At 24.8% G+C, this 6,930-nt stretch overlaps 1 long non-coding RNA gene across 1 annotated transcript; it reads right to left on the bottom strand.

Annotated features, from left to right (window-relative positions):
- Positions 1-3,890: 3,890 nt before the first annotated feature.
- Positions 3,891-4,376, bottom strand: LOC115034216. The gene is made up of 2 exons (XR_003839569.1): positions 4,236-4,376; positions 3,891-4,141 (listed from the first exon to the last, which is right to left on the bottom strand). It is a non-coding gene; the product is annotated as an uncharacterized LOC115034216 (long non-coding RNA).
- Between the last annotated feature and the right edge of the window lie 2,554 nt (positions 4,377-6,930).

Below are 6,930 nucleotides of genomic sequence, written 5' to 3'. Positions count from 1 at the left end.
GAATGCGAACATTAAATGTGGAATATTTATATAAAATTAAACCAAAAATAAATATTATTTTATGATTATTATGAATATTATTGAATATTATATTATGAATATTATTTTATTACGCTGTAGCTATATTTTTGATAAATTAGGTATTACGATTTGACCAATCAACCTTTTTACACATTTTTTCTCGATGAACTGTCCGGATATGATAAAATATAGGTACAAGGATGGATTTTCATAAATAATGATAATAGTGTCATCAAATGATATTTAGTAAATAACATAATGATTCCAGAATTTGAAGAGTACTTATGAATTTAACCATCGATATTTTTTGTATAGACTTGATATTTAGTTCAAAATAATTTAAACCAAACACACCATTTAAATACGTTAATTTAAAATGTAAAACACAATATACAAATTAAATCAGCGTTTATTTTCATGGAAAATAATATCGTGACAAATTAATAGGAACGTTTTTATTTAGTTATAGTAATATTAATTAATTTTTTGTTCTTTGAAAATGCATAATTAATAGGGAGTAGCGTATGTTATAATTTATAATATAAAATATAATATATATTATAATTATACATAGGATGGCTTCGTCCCATATTTTGCAATTTTGTATGTAGGTATTTTGTATGGGTTTGATGAAAAAAATTTACTTTCCTTATCTTATAACATAAAAATGCTATTATTATACGTAATTAGTTCGATACGAGCAGATGATAATTTATGGTCAATGGTCATACCATAACGCTATTGTTAAGAAGACAATATTATTCTTATATCATTCGATAATCGGTGTGTATGTATTTATCGTAAATCGTTCATAAAATATTATTGTCTCCAATAGTATTTTATAACATTTCTTAAAGCATTTAATACGAAGACATGTTTCGGGAAAGAAAATATTAATTTAGATATAATGCCAAAGTTATATCCTTCACCTTTCATTGAATTGTATTAAATATACAGGGTGTCCCACGAAGTTCTGACAAATGAAATAACTTGTATTCTAATCAATATTTTTTCATTTTTTTTTTTTTATATATTTAATTGACTATTGCACTATACGTATAATATAAACTTTTTTATTTTTATTTCTTTGTACAGAAAATAAAAAAATTTAAATTTGATTTAAATTTTTTTTAAAAATTTAAAAATAGCCAATTTATAAACATATTGAAAAAAATTGATTTCACATTTACAGTATTTAATTTGAGTAATCCGTTAGCGACTTATTTGCGTTCAAATATTCGTTCAATTTACTGCTACTGGGCAATTTATCAAACCCAACAGTAAAAACCAGAAGTCAAAATAAAATTAAATCTCAACTTAACGATACTCATAACGGTCATAATCGATAATAAGTAATGAGTACAATGGTCATACGAATTGGACATTTGGACCTTCCTATCTAATCCCCACTCCCACCTGCAGCAGCTGAATATCAGCTATTAAGTATAAAAATAAATTTTACAATTATTTACCATCATGGTTACATAATGTGGCACTGGTTATTGATTCTTGGTATAGGGTGTTATCACATTATCTGTGATAACTTGCCCATTGGCGATATCTGCTGAAATAATAAAGATATCATAATGCTGGTTTTTTAATAAGACTCACAGGGACAAGAACTACAAACATTGCATTGTTTTGGTAAAAAGTTAAAGAATACATTTTTTTATCCATGTCTTTATTATCTATGCGAATCACACAACAATTTGGTGGCCATATTCCTAGTTTGCAATCAGTGGTGACTGGTGACCATATTACAATAGTTTTTAAAAATTAAAATATAATATGTATCTAAAAACCACGTCATAATTAATTACATTCCAATTTTTAGTAATTATATTTTTATTTTTTCCATTAGGTATAGTAATTACTAATTAGTAACAGAATTTTATAATATGTATATTATTTTTTACATTTCATACCATAAAACTTCATAAACTCGATTTAAAAGAATATTAAAGAATATAATATTATTGAGAATTGTTTATACATTTACATCATTTTCTCTGTTCTTACATTTGATACACGACACATCCTAATTCCCAATACATTTCTTTAAATAGTAAATAGTATAAATTAAAAAAAACTTATTATTAATAAACGTTTTAACAGTTATTGTTATACAATACATAGTATACATAATACATTTATTTAAATAGAAGGTAATAAATAATAATACATTTACAATTTATAAAAAAGTATATGTTATTTAGAAATATTTGTTGCCGTAAGTTGTTCTTATAAAATAATAATAATTCTTTTTTTAAGAGAAAAAAATTCTAATTAGGTACAAATAATACAATATTGTAGAATAATGTTGAGTTTTTTTTTTATATGGACCTACATTATCTCAATCTAAGTAAGAAACTTACTTTTGGCCATTTACTAATTTTAATTCAATAACATTCTGTTATAATTAGCCCTATATGTATTACATTATACATATTATAACCTAGATTCTTTCACTAATGCTACTAGTCATCAGTCAGTCAGTGGCGTGACAAAGGACTTTATTTGGGATACTTACCTCAGTTTAAAGATACTAGAGGCATTTCACATATTATAATAATTTATTAAGTGTGTACTAAGACTAAGTCAATCTTTCTCAGTTAGCATTTACATAAATACATAATTAATTAAATAAGTATTTATAATTTATTACTTATATAAATTATTGTGCCTCATAAGATAATGAAGTTCGCCACACCACTGTTGCTAGTTGACGAATAAAAAAAATTCAACATCTATTAATATAAGTTAACAATTTGTTGGCTAAATGTTCAAAACAAATAAAAGTATTATTATAATAATACTTAACGGATTGCAACTAGCAGAGTATTCATGTATAATACAATAAACTCCTAAATGTGTCAAACAATTTAACCATCATCGTAAGAAAAATAATGTCACATATGTCATGTAGAACATTTTAAAATATATAATGTGTATAATATATTAATATGTAAGTGTAATGTCTATTTTTAGAAGAATCATTGATTTTGTGTGTTAATTACTAGTCTGGCAATATGTAAACCTTAAAAGGGATTTAAATTATACTTAGTATTAATTTTCTAATACAAGATCTGCATTAGTTATTGTATGCATCACTAACAATACTTATTATACAATACAGATTTTTTTTTTATAATACAATCAATGGGCCATCAGAAAATTAGCCATGGGCTGCGTGTTTGACATGCCCTTCTTACATTAAGATATATAAAGGGTCTTCAACCTAAAATCAAAGTGAAAAATAACAATGAGTGTTAAATCATAATTTAATTTTTCCCTAATTTTATATGATAATTCCCTTTAATATTATGTCTCTGTTTGGTAGCATTTCTACATCTGAACATTATATTATATCAAAACCTAATTAATCATTAAAAATCAATTCAAATAATACCATCCATTATACAGTGACCCACTTGTAACCTACTGTACATCAGAGCACCATTTTTAATTTGATACGGTAATTAATAAACGACAATTATTAGTTTTTAATTTTTTTTTCTGAAATTCTCATTAAGGTTGAAGACCCCAGTTTTAAAACGTACATGACAAGTGTGACATTAATATTCTAACAATTTCAAATCATTAACTTGATTATTAAATGGATTATTTTTTATTAAAACCTTGTAAGTAAGTGAACATACTTATACGCTATGAGATAGTCAGGGAAGTACAACGCGTTTACCCACTACCTAGGGTTTTGTAGATAAGTAGGTATTTATTAAATTCCTATATTATTGGAGATCTATAAAAATCAAATCCTTGATACTCAATACATAAAATTCCTAATTAACTAAATCATTAATATTAGATAGGTACCTGGCTAATTACAACCAAGATTTTTTTTTTATGAGCTATAATTTACCATTTACATTTTTTTTTTTTTTTTATAAAATCAAACATTTGATTTATGTTGTTTTATATTTGAGATGAACTGGATACTATTAATAGTCTTCTGATGGTTGTATGTACTCATAAATTTGCATACTCTGGGTATGATAGGTATAACTATGCTTATTGATTAATGATTATAGAACAAACTTGAAAACAAGTCCAACATCACCAAAAATATTTCAATGTTGACAACCGCTTAGCTTATATTATCCTTCAATAACAATAACAATAACAATAACAATAACAATATAATACAATTAGGTTGAGTATAAACTAATTTAAAATAAATAATAGTTAATACTCACATTGTAACAAAAATGTTATTTTGTTATTAAATTGAAATCTTCATTATATTTTACTTTGCAAATTTTTCTTGTTAAGTAATTTGAAGTTTTTTCATTACATACATTAGTGATGACGACATAGGTATTGATTTTTGAATTTGAATAATTACATATTTACATCAATACATTCATAGTTGTTTCAAATATTAAAAATTGATATTCTGAAAAATAATTAAAACCTATTATTATTAAAGATAAATGTATATAGTATTTAAATTCATTAACTTACATTTTAGAATGTTGATGTTGGTATTATTTGTACTAAGTGTAATAGGAATTCATTTGCACTAAAATAATTAACTGTGAATATAGAATACATATTTAATTTTAATACATATTTAATTTCCATACATGTGATGATTGGAACACGATAACTCAATAAAAATGTATCTATTAGTTATCAATCATATTCTTATAGGTCTTATACTACGATCAAAGTTCTGAAATGGTATTAATATTAAAATGATTAATATTAAAATGTATACCTATAGTACTAGGTTCAAAGTTAGATAGGTAAGCTTACAATTAACAATAAGGTATTTTACTAATGTTTTCCAAAAATCCAATTCGCAAGTACAAAATAGTTGATGAAAATAATATTATTCAGTGATGAAGCATAACTATTATACTGGAATGGACTTAGTGTAATGGATCAAATAAATAGCCCCCAATGTATGTACAGTAGGTACTTAATAATCAATTAATTGGACCATATTTTATGAAACTACCTATGACATTAAAATACAATTTAATTATTATTAATAATATTATGTATATTGTATTAGATTATTTAATATTATTAATAAATTAATTTATACCTACTTACATTTTGAAGGTAATTTTTTTTTGACATTAGTATACCTACTATGTTTGTAATCACTCTTTGTTTAATAATTACCAAACTATTTTATCATAGCACTTCATCATCTAGGTAGTTGGTATTTTTTATAATTTTCATGAATTTTTTTGAAAAACATTCTCTTCAAGTTCAGGCAAATTGTGATTATGCAACATTATCACCGTTAGGTAAACATTAATGTATAAACAGTAAACACTCAACAGTTTTCATTAAAATGGCTTGGCATACAATGCATTAAAAAGGTTTCATGTTTTCTCGAATTGTCCGTGAGGTTTTTTTTTAGGATTACTTGAGTAGGTAATATAATTTACTTGCTGGATGAATAACTGTCATAATAACAGTGATATTGAAGTCCAACACATAATATGGTGGTGGTAACTGGTCAGTCATATTTGAACAATGTTCAATGTTCATGGAATCATGTTGTACGCTTATAATTGACAGATACGTAATAAGCATAACTTATAACAAAAACAAAACATTTTTTTTCACAAACATTGAAAAAAAAAATAACGTACATACTACATGCGTTATGTACAAAACTCGATCAGCTGACTGGTGTCTTGCTTACCTATGATCTGAAGTCTGAGAAGTCTGAACCTCCGAAAAACATAGAAACATTTACTCGCACCGACTTGATGTTAGACCCGAGGTTACCAGTATTATGAAAACGAATACCTGATAACCGATAATCGCTTTTGATGAAACCGCAGATTAAAAGTTAGTTATCTCCGGTTCTTTTGACTTCTGGTTATTGCTATCTATTGGGTTTGATAAATTGCCCAGTAGCAGTAAATTGAACGAATATTTTAACGTACATAAGTCGCTAACGGATAACTCAAATTAATTACTGTCAACGTGAAATTAACTTTTTTCAATATGTTTATAAATTGGCTATTTTGAATTTTTAAAAAAAAATTTAAATCAAATTTAAATTTTTTTATTTTCTGTACAAAAAAATAAAAATAAAAAAGTTTATATTATACGTATAGTGTAAAAGTCTATTGAATATATAAAAAAAAAAAAATGAAAAAATATTGTTTAGAATACAAGTTATTGCAATTGTCAGTTCATCGTGAAACACCCTGTATATCTGGGTGTAAATTCATTTACATTAGAAAATATGTTTCTTGATGGACCCGGGCATCGATCTATCATCTTCTAATATCGAAGGTGCCACTGAATTTTCTTCAGTCGACATATCATGGGGAACAAAATCAAAATGTTCCTTTTGTTGACCATTAAAATTAGCAGTTTTTAATCTAAACATTTTTTGATGAATGTCCAATGTCGTATAAATTTAAGCTTTCGCAATTTAGACGATTTTGACTTTAAACTGGCTTATAAAAAAAAATAACGACTCGAATTTTATTTTTTTTTTAATTGCGATAGTTAAAACTTATAAGAAACCTTGTATAAATTACTCATAAAAAGTCAAAATATTTTGATAATTTAACCGTCTATAGACAACGCTAATATAAAAATTTGGTAAAAATTTCAAGTAGGTATTTACAGTTATTATTTTTTGAGTAACAATAAAATAAAATCAATACAATTCTCGGTTAGGTTACATTGTATACGAAAAACGATTATGATTTGTCAGTCTAGGATATATTATACTTAAATATTGTTATATATTTTATTTTGTTACAAGTAATTTATTTTTAATTAGGATTCAGGTTAGGTACTTTTTTAATTATAACAAAAATCAAAATTAATTTGATAGAAATTAGTTTTTTTACGCGTGAATTTTTTATTTCGTGAAAGTTAAAACTTAAAAAACTCGTAAATTTTTTT

The sequence above is a fragment of the Acyrthosiphon pisum genome, chromosome A2, assembly GCF_005508785.2.
Source record: "Acyrthosiphon pisum isolate AL4f chromosome A2, pea_aphid_22Mar2018_4r6ur, whole genome shotgun sequence".
Classification (NCBI taxonomy): Eukaryota; Metazoa; Arthropoda; class Insecta; order Hemiptera; family Aphididae; genus Acyrthosiphon; species Acyrthosiphon pisum.
This window is presented reverse-complemented; position numbering and strand designations above follow the sequence as displayed.